The sequence below is a fragment of the Oratosquilla oratoria genome, chromosome 41, assembly GCF_046742065.1.
Source record: "Oratosquilla oratoria isolate Oo_2021 chromosome 41, ASM4674206v1, whole genome shotgun sequence".
NCBI classification, from domain to species: Eukaryota; Metazoa; Arthropoda; class Malacostraca; order Stomatopoda; family Squillidae; genus Oratosquilla; species Oratosquilla oratoria.
Window position 1 is genome coordinate 25672197 of NC_134817.1, and position 20000 is coordinate 25692196.

Sequence of the window (20000 nt, forward strand, 5' to 3'; positions counted from 1 at the left end):
ATCCGCTCCTAAAGCCTGCCTGTTCTCTCGGTTGGTTTCCATCCAAAACTTTACTTAGTCTATTTGTAAGGATCTTAGAGAATACTTTATTATACATTTGATAGCAAGCTAATCGGTCGATAGTTACTAAGGTCCTTCTGGCCTCCTTTTTTATGAAGCAAAATCACTATACAGTAGCATTGCACCACGCATCAGGAACGCTTTCTTGACGTAAGCACTGGGTGTACAACTCAGCTAATTTGATTGAGCCAATTTACCTGCGTCTTTCAAGAGATCTATCGATATACCATCTTCCCCAGGTGCTTTTCCTCGTTTCATAGTTTTTAGAGCAAATTCTACTTCTTCCTTTGTAATCTCTGGTACACTACTAACGTCTACATATGAATTTACTGACTCAACTACGGTCTTCGACGAGTAAAGCTCTTGGTAAAATTCTTCTATTCTTTTTACCATTCTGTCCCTGCATTTAATGATTTCTCCATTTCTATCTTTCAAACATATCATTTGCTGTCTTCCTAAAGCATGTTTGCGCTCGGTCCCTTTAATATTTTTACCTTTCCGAATAGTTTCCTCTATTTCATCCATGTTTCTCTTTCTTTTCTCTGATCTCTGCCTTTTGTTGATAAGCTTGTTTAGTTCTACTCTTTCTATTTCGTCTCTCCTGCTTTTAATCTGCATGGTCCTTCTTCTTTTAATTAGGTCATTTGTAGCTTTGGAGTATTTGTTTTCTCTAATGTTTTTTGTACCTCCTACTTTCTCTGCCGATTCCCTAATGATATTCACTAAATTCAAATTAATATCTTCCACGGTGTCCTCATTAGTTCTTAGAGCTTCGAATCTATTTTTAATTTCTAACTGAAATTTCTTATTATTATCCTTAACTTTTGTAAGGCTTAGAGACAGAAGGAGAGCAAGTTGAGTGAGAGAACAGACTAGAGTGAAAGATGTTGTGGAAGCAGTAAAAGAGAGGAAGTGGAATTGGGCAGGTAAGTTAGTGCGAACGACTGATGAGCGATGGAACAAGTGTGTTACTGAGTGGACGCCGCGAGATAGGAAGCGTGGAAGAGGGAGACCAGACAGAAGGTGGAGAGACGAGATTGAGAAGGTTACAGGAGTGACGTGGCAGGTTGGCGCGGTCATGTGAATCATGGAATACTATGAAGGAGGCCTTTGTTCAGCAGTAGACTCAGGATGGCTGATTTGATCGATTGATAATGTAAATAATAATAATAATAATAATAATAATAATAATAATAATAATAATAACAATAATAATGATAATAATAATATTAATAATGATAATAATAATAATAATGATAATAATAATAATGATAATAATAATGATAATTATAATAATAATAATAACAATAATAATGATAATGATAATAATATATAATAGTAGTAATGATAATAATGATAGTAATAATAATAATAGCAATAATAATGATTATGATAATGATGACAATAATGCTAATAATGCTAATGCTAATAATAATAGTAATAATAATAATAATAATAATGATAATTATGATAATAACGATAATGATAATAATGAAGATAATAATAATAATAATGATAATAATAACAATAATAATAATAATAACAACAATAATAATGATAATAATAGTAATGATAATAATAATGATAATGATAATAATAATGATAATAATAATAATAATAATAATAATAATAATAACAATGATAATAATAATGATAATAACAATAATAGTAATAATAATCTTAGTAATAATAATAATAATGATAATAGCAACAACGATGATAATTATAATAACAATAACAATAATAATAGTAATAATAATGATAATAAAAATAATAATAGCAACAACAATAACAACAAAATATTCCATAGAATTCAGATTATAGTCTGGGCCCAAAAATCGGGAATAAATACGCAATGACATAGACCCTCTTTTCAGAAGATGGAAGCTATACCCCAGAGAATATACACCAAATGTGAACCGTTCTTGGAACAGGGATGAGACGATCCTCTCCTTGGATAAGGTTGCAAAACCTAAGTTAAACTACTTTATTTGTTTTTCCAAGGTCATCGGATACTCCTAGTGGGTATTTACGGGTCCGTGAGCTGATCCGTCACGTAGAAGGTGTAATTGCATGACACGTGTGTCACCTTTGAGAGTATCACGGGTCAGGTGAGGTCAAACACGCGTCTTCTCAGCACGCGATCTTTACAGAGACTGAAGAAAACAAGTCTTGTGTTAAGTGACGCCAGGGAAGACTGGGCCTTGTTCACACTAGCGGTTTGAACCGCGCGGAAACCGCGGTGGTACCGGATGGTCAAGGAAAAATTTCGCGGTTATGTGTGAATGCCTCCATTTATTTACATCGTAATTGAACCGCTGCGGTTGAAACCGCTGGGGAGAACAGTGCCTAAATGGAGACTCCAGGAAGTCCAGTTCGTTCTATGGAAACAGACATCCATGTTTCACTACCTAGAACTATTGCTTATTTGTGCCAGGGAAACTTTATGTACACACACACACACACACACACATATATATATATATATATATATATATATATATTATATATATATATATATATATTATGAAAAAGGAAGCAGAGATAGAAAAAGTCCACAAACTGACACTCTAAATATGAACCTACGAGAGGACCAAAGAGGGAGAGGAGGAGGAGGATGAGGAGGAGGAGGAGGAGGAAGGTGAAGATGAGAGAGAAGAGAAGAGGATCGATTGGAAAGAATTACAAGGGATGACCAGGGACAGCGGTCTGAGAGACCCTCAGCGCCATCCTTCCCACGGTTCTGCTATTGAGTTACATAATCCTCATGATCAGCGTTTAAAGTCTCTTGGAGACGATCTCCGGGCGACCTTCCAGAATGCAACTAGTTCCTCGAGTTCTTGGGTTCAGATCTAGGAAATAACATGCGGGTTAGGTATGAAGGTTTATAATACGGTAGGGGAATACATGTACTAAACGACACACACACACACACACACACACACACACACACACACACACACACACACACACACACACACACACACACACACTCGACGGCGCAGTGGTAGCGTTCGTTACAGCTGCTACAGCGGTCCTATTTCGAATCTCGCCCAGGGCCGAAATAATTTCAGTAACACTGCACTAGGAGTCGTTACTCCAACTCTCGTGGGCGGGGAGTTGAGTGTGTGTGTGCGTTTAAGGTCACAGCATTACCCATAGATCGGTCATATACGAGGTCTGAGCTCTCTTCCGGGAGGGAAATATCTGTCGATCACGAGTGCAACACGTGATCCAAGACCATGGTGAATCACACACCCGCACACACATGCTATAGCTGTAGTGGGAAGGGAAATTTGACATCAACAAATGGAACCATTTGAAGAGAGAATATGTAGAGAATATGTAATATGTAAGTTACGTTTGTAATTATCTGTTCTCCTGTGATGCGCATACTTGTGTGTTTAAGAGCTTACCTAATGGTTCATAGCAAACTGGATCGATGAAACCCGTTTCTGGTCGTCTCACTAAAGTCCCCCCTTTTACGGGCACTTAAAGTCACCATTTCCTCACTGATGGCTGTCATTTCTGACAAAATGAAAATATATAATCTCGGGATTGCTGCCATTCGTGTCATAAGTACGAAAAACTCCACCGCCAGGCTGATGCGGAAGACGAGGAAATCTGTTTTCGCAAACCGAATTGAGACGACAAAGCTGGAATCAGACACTATTCGATTCTGAACGAAAGTAATTCTTGTGTTTTGATTTTGTGTGACGTCTGTCACTGTAACTGAGAGTTAAGTTAGTAATCTAGATTAGAAAATCGAGTACGATTTCTGAGTCAAATGACTTCATTTGTATGTATGATGCCAATTTGCACTCTGTAAGATTTGTGGAATGGAATTCGCAGACTATGTGTCCTGGAATAGATTCCAGAACCGATTCTGAATTCTCGGCATCTGTTCCGATGTTCCTGGAACTTGCTGATGTCATGTGGAATGTTCTTTAGTAGGAAGATCTGAAAGATCTAATTCCTTTTATTCCTTGAGTGTAATAGGTCAAATAAGGTCACATCACGTTAGCCAAAACTCCAAAGATTTTGCTTGGATTGCAATTCACCAGCGCTTTTATCCTTATAGACAATCATCATGCCAATAACTCTATGGGCTATAGTTACCAGGCTAGAGAAAGAAAGGAGAAACAAACTTCCGTTCGGTCTTGTCCTGTGAAGTCTCGACTGCATTGATTTTGGTCCTAACCCAAGAGACCCAGAGATTGGCTTCATCTCTTCATCCGATTTAAGTGCAGGTACTAGAACGTCAACAATTTCTTTTTTCTTTGCAAAGTGTGCAACATCATGGACAGAGTCGAGGTCAGTGATCCTGACACCATCCACACTAGCTCCGTATCCACTAGTGACTTAACACATTCACTAGGCAGCCTAGTTAAAACAAACTACACAAGAATTAATGTTGTCGTACATCACGTTTCAAGGTGTGAACCAAGCAAGCTGTAAATAAGAGCTATGGCATGCATCACGCTACGGCGCCAAACGGATAATTTTCTTAGTAACTACGCAACAAAGAGAAGAAGCGTTCGTTTGTATGGGTGCTGGCTTAGGTAGGGCTTCTAATGACAAATGACTCGAGGACGATGTGTATATTCTTCCTCTTGAGGAGTTACAAGTTTGTATTGGTATCTATCCAAAGCCTTCTTGACACGGGGGCTAGTTTAGTCGCCGCTAGTCCTAGCCCCAAGTGAACTTACCCGGCAAGTAAGTGTTAACACTACGATAGTTTGGAGGCAAGTTGCCTAACTTTCCGTTGACAGTGGGCAAGTAGAGGGGTAGTTCACTAGTTACTAGTACTAGCAGCTACTAAACGAGGTTTTACCTTCATATTTTCCCAAAAAATATATATATTTTTATATTTTTCATGAGTCCCATGATGACGTACTTGCAAACGAAGGTCTTGCTGTCAGTCCATGTTTTCCAAAACCCATCAACAGTCTAATCTCCACCAAGAAATGCCGCCTCGAGGGGCTGACATTCGATCCCCAGACCGGGACCAAAAGTCTTCAACTAGTTTCCCTCCACATTTTCACATAACTGAAACTGATTACCGTCGACTGATCTTCCCTTCCTCCTCCTCCTTCTATGAACCGGTGACGAAGAAATATTTTGACACTAATACAGCAGCCCATCGTATCTTCACAGATGGACGTATGGGAAAGCTTAAGGATCGTTGCTGGCTACAGTGGGGCTGCGGGTTTTCATTCAAATTTTTTTTAGGCAACATCTATTATCATCAATGGGTAATTCGTAATATAAATCCGCCTACATTAAAAAGAATATTAATGGCTCAAAACAAAATTTGCAACTGTACTACGTGGGGGAAAAAAGGAACGCGTAATACAATTATTACTTCTTTAGGCTTCAAAATAATGTGTAGACCAAGAAGAGACGGCATGGTTACCACTTACATCCTTAAACCAAGTACACATGATATATTTGCTAAAGGAAATTTGAAATTATGGACTAATTGTGCATTCATATTACTTCAAAAATACAACTGTTACCAAAAGTTTATAGAAACACACATACGACCTAGATACGACCAAGATACAACCTACAGAACTGATATCTGATATATAGAAATAAAAACACACATGAAAATTAAAATATCTGAAATTATATTACAAAACAGAATAACACGTAAACCAAGAATAACGAAGTGCTTAGATAAGAGAAAGAGTACAAAACAGATGAAAATAAAATTATGATTTTATAAAACTAAAGCTAATTTTAGTTTACCACCAATAACTCTAATATAAACTCAAAAAGGACTTAAAAATTTCCTTATGATCCTTAGCCTCTTCAACATAATTCCATTTTGAGAAAAATTGAAAACCTTTGCATGGAAATACTTTATGTTGCATCGTGTTATTTTTCTTTTCATTCAACGTCCTTCACTTCTGTCACGTCAAAGGAAATCAGAACAAAAAGTAAATTAATTATCTATTTGAATAAAGTAAAATATAGAGTCACTAAGCACTAAGAATTAATCTACTTTGTTTATAATCTCTCTAAGATTTTCCTTCTTACTTTTCACTAAATGTGTCTTACATGTGGTTATGATATTACTGTGTATATGCTTTTCTATGATAATGGTAGATATGCTACATGCTTTGTGAGAAATTAATTATAAGACAGTTTTGGTCGTTGAACTACGTCTCTATGTCTTCCTTCATCTAACTTTATTCTGGTCGTTACTAAACGATTTTATTCAAACCAAAGAAATACTTATAATTGAAAGGATAAGTATAAGATAATATCTTGATATTCAGGGTTGTAAACATGGGCAACAGCACATTATAGATGTTTAAACATCGGCAACAGCACATTTAGAATTGTTAAACATTGGCAAGAGTGTATTACAGATGCTTAAACATCTGCAATAGTGCATTTAGAATCTTTAAACATTGGCAACAGCGCATTTCAGACGTTCAATGTTTGAAAGTTTCTTCATCGTGGTTTACATTAAGACATCCGTCTGTGACGTCACTGGCTACGTCACGCTCCGTTTGATGGATAGCCAAACGAGTCGACGATGAGCCGTTCCTCATTCGAGGAAAGAATAGAATTCTTTCCCAGTGTCCCTTCCCTTTTTCGAATCCCTCTCCTGACATCAAAACGGCTACACTAACTTGATATAACCTAACCTAACCTAACCTAGCCTGACGTCATTTGAAATGCAATAGGAAGGTATGCGAAGGAAAGACCCAATGGGAATGAACTCTATTTTTACTTCGGGCTAAGTAGGCCCAGCTTTGTCGTTTGTTTTTCTCTTGAATGGAAGGAACTACATCTTGCTGATGCACTCACATGTAGCAGTTACAGTGTCATGTATGCAGTGCCACAGTAACAGTACATTTTTCAGGTTAAGAAAGAAATAGGAAAGAATGGAGCGGTTAACGAAAGGAACAGACTTAGTAACTATGTAGTGACCTCCGAAACTATCAGTTGTTTTAAGAGAAGGTTCGGTAACTTTATGGATAGTGATGATTAGTGGTAATGGACATAGAACTATCTAGTGTAGGCCTTACGGTCTCTTGCAGTCTCCTTCATTTTTATGTTCTTATGCATCCGACATTCCTCTATGATCGTTTAAGACACTTCTGAAACCTATCCTGTTTTTTTATATCTCATCTGGGCCTTAATCTAGCTGCGAGTATGTCCTACTTATTCATAGTTCTTATTTATTCTATCAATGTGTTTCCAGGTGACTTGTATGCCACTTCTGCAAGGTTCCATTCTGGAAAGACCTTCGAAGCAAGTTGTAAACAAATTGGGTGAAATTGTATCGCCCTGTTGTATTCCTTTCTCGATCCTGTTTTTTTTTCCAAACCTTTATGTAGTCGAATTACAATAGTACTTTTCACGTGAATGTTCTGTAGAAATCTTTTAATGCGTCATTTCAACTTTCTGTATAGTACTGCCGTTTGTTCTGCTGAGTCAAATGATTTTTGGTAATTACAAAAGCTAAACACCACGTATTTTTCTATTCAGTGTTTTTTATTGGCTGCAGATGGTCTGAGGAATATTCGCTTCTAAAGCCTGCCTGCCTCTTATTTTAGCTTCTGTGGAGTATTCATATTCTTTATTGTAGATTTTACTCCTTATTTTCTTCACTCTACTTCTAATGATATTTAATAAATTGCAGTTCAAAACCTCGATTTAAATATAGATAACTGATTTTCCATAAGAGATGGTCCGTTGTTTTTGACAATTATCTTAGTTTTCTAGTAATATGATACTGTGTCCGTTTTCTTTCGTATAGTGGGTTTCCACGACCTTCACAAGTGCCGACAGTTGAGAGTTCGTTTGGCTAAAAACGACTTCGGTTACAATATCTAAAGTTTTAACTTTCCAAATATCAAATTACCTTTCCGTCGTATATTTAGCAAAGCTGAATTATGAACTAAGAAATTGTAAACCTAGAAGAATGTTAGACATAATGATGAAATGTTCTTAGACAAGTCTAGACCTCTGTACGTGAAGTCATATTCTAGTTATTCAAATGAAAGTTGGAGGTACGCAGTGTGAGGGAAAAAAACCCAGTATGCTAGCCCCTTCACTTAAGAATTTAGATTTTTGGTTTTCGATCTTCATTTGTTAATGACTCCCTCATTTCCCTGTGCGGCCCTCCTCACTGCCGTTATATATCATACTATTTATATTTATTCTCAAATGCATATTATTCACAGCTGTCTTAGCTTAGGCGCAAACTGAGACGCGGGCGACATAGGCAACGGAGCACAGAGCAAAGGTAGACTTCCTGTTGCTGAATTTAAGCATATTTTGAACTTTTCTCTTACTTGAAATGCTGAGATAGCACATCTAGAAACATTTAAATTGAGAGAAGTGTTCAAACTGTACTTCAGTTCAGCAACAGGAAGTTCTGCCTTTGCTCTGTGCTGCGTGGCTCGTGTCACCTGCGTCTCAGTTCACGCTTAGATTTACGTAAGACAAAAGTATTCGTAGCAGCCTACAAAAATACTTCTATGGTTCTTTAGTAGTCCATTTGTTTCTTGTGGCTTGCCAGGAATGTGGCTTGAATTCCGGTTGATAACTTCTGGGACTTTTTTTTTCTCTGTAAATGTCGTATCACGTTCTACCCTTTGCCTCTATTCCTTAAATCCAACGCTAACAAACCTACAAAAGAAGAGTTATTCCATCCGAATGACCTCACTTGTTAATAAATAACTCCTATCAGATGACTGTATAGCCAATAAGCTTGTTAGTTCCTTTCATGATTGATGCGAGTCTATAGATCAAACGCATTTATTCTTCCTTGTGTGCATGAATTCTTTCATGATATTTATTCTTATTAATTCACATAACACGATCCATTAAACCATGGCTGACCTGTTCCATTTTCCTTTCTTTGCCCATTTGTACCCTATTTCCCTTGAGAGTTCTGCCATATTCTTATTGCATATATAAATTCTTCAGTGATATTTTTTTTCCTGTGACACGATCAATTCACTTCTGGCTTGCCTATTCTATTTTTCTTTATTTTCCCCATCGGCACCCTATTTCCCTTACGAGTCCTGCCAATCAGTTCTTACCTATTGCTTTCTTAAATCTAAATTTGTCCAATCTAAATCCATTACTACGAGTCCTGCTCTGCTATCTTAATATGCTGACCTTGTTTGCATCACCATACAACTTTGAAAGCGCTTCTGACCGTCTGTCCCTCCTTCCTTCTATGGCCAATCTCTTTTTCATTCTTCCAGTCTCGTGTGTGTGTGTGTGTGTGTGTGTGTGTGTGTGTGTGTGTGTGTGTGTGTGTGTGTGTGTGTGTACATGTATGTATGTATGTATGTATATATGTATGTATGTATGTATGTATGTTTGTATGTGTGTGTATACATGTATGTGTGTGTATACATGTATCTATGTATCTAAAACATTTCACTGATTCCTTTCAATTGCACAACAACGTTGTTCCCTCTCATCTTCACCATCGTCAAAGCTTACTCATGAACACATTTGAGTTCAAGTTTCTTCTCGAAGACATTTTGCCTAATTCACTCAATATCATTTGCAAATATCCCTCCGACTTTGCTAATAAATAGTAACATCCGTATACACAAGTCTGTTAATCATATATCCTTGACTATATTTCTCCAATTTCACTCCCCTATTCCTGTATTCAACCTTCTCACCACTGATGTTAAACAACCACGGTAACATGACACATCCCTGCCCCAATCCAACATCCACCTCAAACGTCTTGCCTTTCTTACAAGAACATTCTTATAAGAACATAAGGACATAAGAATGGAGGGGACTGCAAGAGATCACAAGGCATGCACTAGGCAGTTCCATGTCCCATACCACGTTTCATCCCTATCCATAAAGTTATCTAATCTTCTCTTACAACAACCAATTCTTTCAGTGCTCACTACATGGTTACTAAATCTATTCCATTTGTTTCCCACTCTCACGTAACCTATCATAAAATACGATTACTGCCTCTAAATTAATCTATATCATGAAGGTTTAATGAGCACTTCTGTCTTGAACAGAATGCCTTTGCCACAACCTCAGCAAAGTGCCCCACATATCATAGATACAAGTACCATATATCATCTTCATTCACTGTTTCGGTACAAGAAAGCGCGGGCAATCACGTTTGATTTACTGTTTTCGACAACCGACAAGGGGAGTTGGGTTTCGTGAATTAGTAATGTTGGAAATAGAGGGCAGTTTGGGAATGTGCGCTTTTGGGTTATAATTCCCTCGTAATTTTTCGTTACTGGGGTATGTATCTGACCAACACTGAAATATGACTATGCAAATGGCGATATACTGCCTTTGAATCAACACCACGCGTGAAAAAAGAAGGCAATGAAAAATGTCTCTCGCAGATGAAGGTTCGTAATTCGGTTGTGAGAAAATCAAACTGATGATAGACTGGTACTAGAAGAGTTACCTGAAACTCAACCAAATTGCCTGGATGCATAAATGGAGGACAGGAGAAGAAAGACTGAGGGGAGAAGGAAGATCTATGTCGGCATACATAACAAATAAATGCATCAAGGTAAGGACACTAATATAAGGGGGAAAGATTAAGATTAGAATATTAGAGGAAATATTAATGGGAGACACATGAAGGCGTGTATATTGATAAGAGATAAAGGGAAACCAAGGAACAGATAAGAAGCAAGAAAAAAAAAAGAAGAAGAAGAAAAGACAAGAAGAAGAAAAAAGAAAAGAAAAGAATATATATATATATGTATATATATATATATATATATATATATATATATATATAGAGAGAGAGAGAGAGAGAGAGAGAGAGAGAGAGAGAGAGAGAGAGAGAGAGAGAGAGAGAGAGAGAGAGAGAGAGAGACGGAGAAAGATAGAGAAAGAGGAAATAATTAGGATGAAAATGAGAAATCAACAGTAACCAATAAATCATACAGATTTGTATACTGAAAGTAAATTACACAACATATACAGTCACTGATCACCGACCTTGAAATATAACTATAACCCTTCGCTACAGAAGGGTTATCACGGAGATGAATGAAATCGCCTGACGACATCCACCCGCAAGGAAGAGGTTAAACAGAAGAACATAAGAATGGGAGAGACTGCAAGAAATCAGAAGGCCTACACTAGGCTGGTCCATGTCCCTCACCACCTTTCATTTCTGTCCATATATATATATATATATATTTTTAATGAAATAAGGATGTAATCTTTGTGGCACAGAAGGATGGGTCACGAAGACGAATAAAATCGCCTGGCGACAACAGAACTAAAGAAGAAAGTAACACCAGGAACGGAAGGAGTTTACAATGAGGTGCAAAGATAAACTACATTGACATGGGACCTTTCCGTCTAAAAAGAGGTCGAGAGAAAAATATAGATAAATAAATAAATAAACAAATGAATAGATAAATAAATAAATAAACAAACCAATAAATATATATATAATTAAGCAAATGAATAAATGATCAAGTAAATAAATAGATAAGAAAATGAATAAACGATTAAATTAATGAGAATAAATAAATACAGGGGACCCTTCTCTGGCTACGTGAAAACATTTGTGTTGTTTAACGGTTTTATTTTGGTTCACGCCAGACTATTTTATTCAGTTAAGAGGAACCTAGACCATCTCATTAAGGACTCCAGCTCAAAAGTCCTCTGTACGACTGAATAAAATCGTCCGTCTTCATCTCCAGAACAGAATCTGTTGAAGGCGTTTCCAGGTGTAATCAAGTACACCACAAGGTCTTGAGAAGTTGGTATTTTTCACGTCAGAACTGTCAAAAACATTGGCATGTTAAGATCGACTAATAAATGAGTTGGATTTACTCACATCCAATTCTCCTTTTCAATGAACGTGACCAAATAAGTCTAGACAACAAAATGAGAAAAAAGGGAGGGAAACTACCTCGAAGGGGGATATTAATTGAGAAAATATGTTCCTAATATTCTCCCTTCTACCCAGGCAACCGCTGAGGTTTGCTTTGATCGAGCGAGAAGGGCGTTCGATTCAAACCACACTTGCAGAAATCTGAGAGGATCAAAGTCATCGAGAGGCCCGGCAGTGAGGATAATTTTAGCTCAGCCACGACAGTAAAGCGGCGTGACGGAGAAAAGTGTATGTGAGCGTGCTAAAGTTCTTGGAAGGGAGTCTATATTTCCTACGTGGTAGACCAGTCTACAGAAACGAGATTAAATGCATTTAGAAATTATGAATTACGCTTTCTAGTAAACTAACTAGATTTTAACTATGATAATACCAAAGGTTGTTGCTCGGGGAAATATACGTCCTTGAAACTATTATAACTTATTATCTAGAATATCGTATCCCCAGATGTAAGAGGAATTTTATAGATTTCAATGATGGAGGGTTGCCAAATGCATAAAGACGTGTGAGAAAATGAGAAAGGGGATTATTTTCTCTGTGATAGATGATATATGTACCGGTTACTGAAGTATCATAATAAGAGAGAAATGATGGTGCAGAAAAATATTTTATAGGCATGCTTTCATGCCTTAAGGAGATGCTTTAAAAGAGGTATTGATACTAACATACAAATGTGGCGCAACACAATTGAGACACTAACATTATACACAGACACATATATGTATATATTTATGTACAGTATATGTATGCATATATAAACACACACACACACACACACACACACACACACACACACACACACACACACACACACACACACATGTATGTATATATATATATATATATATATATATATATATATATGTGTGTGTGTGTGTGTGTGTGTGTGTGTGTGTGTGTGTGTGTGTGTGTGTGCGCGCGCGCATGCGCGTGTATTTGTGACTATTTGCATCCACACTTCCGTTGAAAGTTGAACCACGTGGACGAAAAAAAAAATAAACTTCCGTAAAAAAGGAGAAAAATAGAAAGGAGGGAACGTGGCATGCATGAGACAAACTGGACAGAATTCAAACCTCTCTTTTACAAAGTACGAAGGACTGAATTGCAACTGAAGTTGGGTAAAAATTGGCATGAAATATTGTATGCAAACTTGAACTTCATTTTGATGATGAACATTAAGAGGTACTAGGTGTGCGCGCAAGTTGCTAAGAATATAACAGTGTTTTACATGCAAAACTCTAATTAATTATCTGCACTCAGGTCGGGGAAGAGGGGAGGTGAGGAACGGGAGAGAGGGGACTGGGTGGTGGCATCGTGGATACTATTGCCAAATTTATTCATCATAAAAAATGACGCGGTTCAAAAGTAAACGATGCAAAAAATGCAATGTAAGAAGGTCGTTACTCTACCCGACAACCGTATGAGTGTTTTTGCTAAGTTCCTATCATCACAGCATCTTTAAACTTTTAAAAAGAATGTTACTCATAGCTTTGACATTATCACTATAATCTGTCGCTACATCAATTCTGTAGTCGCCCTATAGAATTCCCTTAATACTATGTTGACAAGTAGATGACAGTAGAGTGTTGGTGAAGTACTAAGTAGTTTTTTTATTATGGTTTTACAACGTATATGTTGACAGTGCGGGGAGAAACGTTGTTGGTACACGCGTCTCGGTAGGGCGGCTAATTCTGTGGCAACTATTTGAGTGTACTAAATTTAGGTCACGAGGTGTTACATACTTGGGCCAGTGTATGCATAAAGTTGATGCATTGTTGAGATTGTGTGTGTTTGTATGATGATGATCTTTTGAAGGAATGTCCGAAGGAATCCTGGAGGAAATCCGTTACATAGAGGGCCCCGGAATATGCATAACACCTGCGCGTTGTTGGGTAAACAAGAAACAAATGCACATCGCTGATTCACTACTGGGCCACAAAGCCCACGTGTGAGACGTTAAAGAGTGGAGTACAAACGCTGTAGCATGCCACCTATTTTTAACTCCAAGGGCGGATCTCTTGTACTTTCTTACGGCCATATGCTCCACTCATAATCATCACTGATCCCTTCTCAGCCGGCTGGCACCTTTCCTTTGATTCTCGCTGCCAACTAGCTATTCTATTCAACTGTAGCAACGCTGTTGGTGGCGAAGCCTTTTTGTAGCGTCTATTTCGAGCAACTCTCCTACCGGGTGCCAGGTTGTTCTATTCGTTTCTTTATTATCCCTTCTGCAGTGAGATATATTGATATATACATTGGTTAGAATAATTTTCAAAATTTAAAATGTATTTAGTAAACAATTTAGACACAACTCCAAAAACCGTAACTATTCCCTGTATGTTGTCTTGTATGGAGTATTGACTAAAAGTTATCCAGTCGAGTATTTCAGACCTTAGTGGCATCCCTACGGACCAGTTACACACTACATTTTTATGACTGCAAGCTCATTTCCGCTCAAGAAAAGAATATATACTTAAAATTCCGAATTGCTTTCATCTCTTCTTTTTACTCCTTCCTTAATATCTCTTGTATGATTCAACTCTCAAATTATTGTAAAAAGAAGTAGAAGAAAAATATACAATATAATGAAATAAGATAAACGAATAGATAAAAAAAATCTTGCATATTGCTCAATCTCTCCTTAAGACTGTGATAAAATCTTGTCTACCATATCGTTTAATCTCTGCTGCGATAGCGTGCCATAAACCATGAGGGCTAATGGCCAGGAGCGTCACGTTGAAAAGGTTACGACTGCACCTACTAATTCTTTTGCTACAGTGACGTCCCTCACAGATTTCATTCTGTCTAACGTCATGAAATATTTCATGATCAGGACAGAAGATGCCGACATATGAAAGTGTTGATGATGAAGAAGAAAAGAAGGTAGAATAAAAAGAAGAGGAAGAACAAGAAAGTAGAAGAGAAAGAAGGAGAGGAAGAAATAAAGAAGGTAAAATAAGAATAAAAAGAGAAAGAAGAAGGAGAAGAAATAAAGAAGGTAAAATAAGAATAAAAAGATGAGGAAGAAGAAGAAGAAGAATAAGAAGGAGAGGAAGAAATAAAGAAGGTAAAATAAGAATAAATAGAGGAAAAAGAAGAAGAAGAAGAAGACGAAGAAGAAGAAACAGAAAGAAATGAAGTAGGGGAGGAAGACAAGAAAGAACAACAGCGCACAGAGTTTTGTACTACTTAGATCATAAGTATATCTTAAGAGACAGTGGACAAGTGGGCATACACGTATAAATTTCTCAACACTTTCTGGTATGCCGTCTTGGCATTTGGTAACAGAAATCTGTTGTAGTAATACATCATAACTTGATAATTGGAGTCAGTGATACCAAGAGAAACACTGGCGGACTCTACTCTTATTCGACTTGCAACATTTGTAATACCAACGCATGCCAAGAGTCTAAGAAATTACTTTCCCAACTTTACCATAAACGGATAAGACTCAAATAGAGAACAGTTGTACTACAATAATAAAAAACAAACACTCACCTGTCTTGAAGACAACGCTGAGAGCAGAACAGGGAGATTGTGGTTCCTGTCGATTGAGAGCTGGAAGGTCGTAGTTCAGTCTCAATAGGTGTGGTTTGGAGCCGTGTGTCCAACCATACAGGACCGTGACGTCGAAGCAGCGCGTGGCTGCTTCAAGAAAACCGTTTCTTTTAGTTCACAAGAGGAATATCCATTGTCAACGCGGAGAAATCGGTAACCGCTTGTGCTCCAGTTCGGGGGAGGGGTCAGCGCTCGTGCGTGACGCTTCTATCGTCCTAAAGGCGCGCGCAAGAAGCATCTCACTTGTTTCATCGAAGCCTTGCGCGAGCGAAAGTAAACAAAGAGAAAAATATTGTATCTTCCGCTTCGTCATCTGGTTTTACAACATTCTAAAAGGTTATAGATATAAATAGAAATATGGTGAACACACCCTCACCCTCACATACACTCTCACTCTCAAAAACAATGAGACAACGCGTGCAAACGTTAATGTATTTCATGGGCGTCAATTGGCACACAAACTCGCAGGTCAAACCAAACACGTATCGCAGGGGAAAACGGCACACTGCCACAAGTCTCGTGTAATATTTGCAAAACTAACTCTCACACAGAACGTGAGCCTTGAAACACACATTTGCATATGCTCTCACACAAACTTTGTCACACACACACACACACACACACACACACACACACACACACACACACACACACACACACACACACACACACACACACACACAAAATCAAGAAAGAAAGCTATAGAAGAGATCTGAAAAAGAACAGCTTTCCTCACAGAGTAATAGACAGTTGGAACAAGTTAGATGAGAAAGTGGTGTGTGCAAAAACAATACATGAATTTAAAAATAGTTTAGATAAAATGAGATATGAAGACGGGACACCAGGAGCATAGCTCCCCTTCCCGTAAAATACAACTAGGTAAATACACACACACACACACACACACAATCAAGAAAGACAGCTATAGAAGAGATCTGAAAAAGAACAGCTTTCCTCACAGAGTAATAGACAGTTGGAACATGTTAGATGAGAAAGTGGTGTGTGCAAAAACAATACATGAATTTAGAAATAGTTTAGATAAAATGAGATATGTAGACGGGACACCACGAGCATGGCTCCCCTTCCCGTAAAATACAACTAGGTATATACACACACACACACACACACAATCAAGAAAGACAGCTATAGAAGAGATCTGAAAAAGAACAGCTTTCCTCACAGAGTAATAGACAGTTGGAACAAGTTAGATGAGAAAGTGGTGTGTGCAAAAACAATACATGAATTTAGAAATAGTTTAGATAAAATGAGATATGTAGACGGGACACCACGAGCATAGCTCCCCTTCCCGTAAAATACAACTAGGTAAATACACACACACACACACACACACATACACGCACATGCAACTAAAAATGGGAAATGAAATTCAATACAAACAATGTCAAGTACTGGAAATGGGTACTAGAGGCAAAAGGCCATCCTTAAACTATTCTTTGGGAAGCGAACACATTACAAAAGCCAAAGCGGAGAAAGACTTTGGATTGTTGATAAAAGCCAACCTGTCACCTGACAGACATATCAGCAAGATTGTGGAAGAGACAGATGGTCTACTGCAGAAGATAAAAGAGGCGTTCCATTATATGGTTGAAGAGATTATGAAAAAAAAACCTAATCGAATTCCTTATAAGTCCAAGACTGGAATATATATCAGTGGTATGGTCCCCACACAGAATGAAGGATATAAGCAAGACTGAGAGAATACAAAGGGTAACAACCAAAGAGGTCCCCAGCCTGGCAGATAAACCATATGAGGAAAGACCAAAAGTACTGAGTCTACTAACTTTGAAAGATCGAAGAGGAAGAGGTGACATGATTACAGTGTTCAGGTCACTAAAGGGGATAAATTGCAATGACAGAAGAGATCTCTTGATTAAAGATGGGAGGGCTTTATGAGGTCATGGAAGAAAATTAAGAAAGACCACATGTCTAAAGGATGTGAAGAAATACAGTTTCCATATTGATGTATGAATATGTGGAATAGATTAAGTGATACAGTCCAAGCTCAAACAATACATTGAATGCAAATCTAAATATGATAAATGAAAATCAAAAATATAGATTAAGTTGGAACCGTACATGAATTTGAGTCTAGGTAAAAAAATAGAGAATAGACGGGATCCAATGAGCGTTGCTCTTTTCCTATATACTGTAATTAGGTAAACACACACACACACACACACACACACACACACACACACACACACACACACACACACACACACACACACACACACACACACACACACGAACCATACATGAATCTGAGTCCAGGTATGTTAGAAAATTTGAGAACAGGAAACGTGATCCAACTAGCGTTTGCTCTTTTCCTGTATATTACAATTAGGTAAATACACACACGCACACACTTGTACACGCATTCCATATAGATGCATAAGTACATGGAATAACTTAGTAGGTAAATATAGCCCAAGCTGGAAAAATACATGAGTTCAAATTTATCTATGATAATTGGAAATCAAGGATATAGACCACTGGTTCTCAACCTGGGGTCCAGAGGAACTCCTAAGAGGGCCAGCCGTGATCCAAGGCCATGGTGGTGAATAAATGCTGTTGGGGGGGGGGGACCCACATCTGTTCCCTTTCTCAGGGTATGGTGACACAGACGCACCTGCTCTTGATTGGATTAAGGTCGCCCCCCCCCCACCCCTGGTGTTCTACGGTGGTTGACCACACTTCCTTGAGAAGAGCGCTCTACACTCTTGGCATTCAGAGTGCCAAGCAATGTTTTGCCTTGTGGAAAACAAGAGATGGTAAGAGTCTGGTTCGTTCCTTTAAAAAAGTTACCTCTATATTCGTTATTAATTAACTAATTTATTTATGTATTTATTGATCAATTTATCTATCTATTTTTACCGATGGAACCTTCTGACTTGTAATTTACTTCCGTTACCCACTCAGCCATTATCAGAAATATATTTGCATATATTTCTCTATCTACATTTATTTCAATATACCTATGAACCACAACTGTATTAGTTGAAATAAAAATACTTGCGTCAGTTACGAAGGAGGGTCAGATAAATCGGACAGGACTCTCCACCCTTCCAACCCCCAACGGAAAAGAACCAATTCCTTCAATTCATCTACTCCTGTCGAAGACATCTAACTCAATACGCACAAGCGACCCCAAGCATTTGTGTCGGTTTTCATTGGGCACAAATCCCCTGCTCAGAGTTGGAAAGCAGCCAGGGGGACTGACCATGTAGCCATTGGGAAGAGTGATCAACATTCTGGGTATTTAGAGAGTTGAAAACAAACTTTTGTCTGACTTTGTACCATGGAAGAAAGAAATCGGACAGTGTCATGAATTTGACTGCCATGCGAACATTGATTTGAGAGAGAGAGAAAAAGAGAGAGAACGAGACAGAGACAGAGAGAGAGAGAGGGAGAGAGAGAGAGAGAGAGAGAGAGAGAGAGAGAGAGAGAGAGAGAGAGAGAGAGAGAGAGAGAGAGAGTAAGAGAGAGAGATAGGGTGGGCAGTCAACAGAAATGCATAAAATCAAACGAATTAACTCAAAGACTGTGATAAGGGTAGACACAACAGCGAGTCTGACCATGCCAATGAAGGCCAAGTAAGCTCCAGCTTCAATATAATTTTTTAACAAAGAGGTCAGGCGTAGGCTTTGATGTCGTTAATGATGACAAAGCTAATGTGAAAGAGAGTAATGATAACTATGATAGTAATAACTGATAGTCATGAAGGTTTGGGTGTAATCTTTGATGTCGTTAATGATGACAAAGCTAATGCGAAAATTAGAACTGATAACTAAGATAGTTTTAACTGATAGTTATCAAGGGATGGGTATAAGCTTTGATGTCGTTAACTAAGATATTTCTAACTGATAGGCCTGGGTGTAATCTTTGATGTTGTTAGCAATGATTAAGGTATAGTGAATGGTGGAATGAATAACTATGGTGTTAGTAATTGTCGTAGTGATAAAAGTAAACCGAGGTGGGATTAGTGTGGCAATCATACTATTAGTGGCGATATTACTAAAGAAAATGGCAGGCAAAATGGCGACCACAGACATCGCAAGGTCAGTGTTAATCGCGAATTTAGTTCTCCTGAGACAAACTTATGTTGACAAGAATAAGGAGAAGGTCAAAGGCTGTGATAAACTTCGATTAACCTAATTTTCTGTCTTGATTTAACTCCCATTTTGGCTCCTTTGGTAGGATGGTATCCCTTGATGTTGATGTTTTATCATGGCTAATACCGAACGATTTGATTGAGTTTAGGTAATGAAGTCGTAGCTATGAGGCACGCGCACGCACACACACACACACACACACACACACACACACACACACACACACACACACACACAAATACACACTGATAAGGCCCCGAGCACCCGGCCTCAGCGAACAAACACACCATAATATGGGGACAACAACGCCTCGCACATTATTTACTCAAATTAGACTAGTTCTAAAATCTAAACAA

The 20000-nt window shown here is 38.0% G+C and overlaps 1 protein-coding gene across 2 annotated transcripts in view; it reads right to left on the reverse strand.

Annotated features, from left to right (window-relative positions):
* LOC143021054 (melatonin receptor pdcr-1-like) overlaps positions 1 to 20000 on the reverse strand; it is a 108598-nt gene that overhangs the window by 60411 nt on the left and 28187 nt on the right. The window contains exon 2 of one of the 2 annotated variants that reach the window (XM_076178265.1): positions 15452 to 15769. The exons of the other annotated variant lie outside the window; for it this stretch is intronic. The gene's annotated coding sequence lies outside the window, so the exon portion shown is untranslated. The remainder of the gene's footprint in view (positions 1 to 15451; positions 15770 to 20000) is intronic. 2 annotated transcript variants of the gene reach the window in all.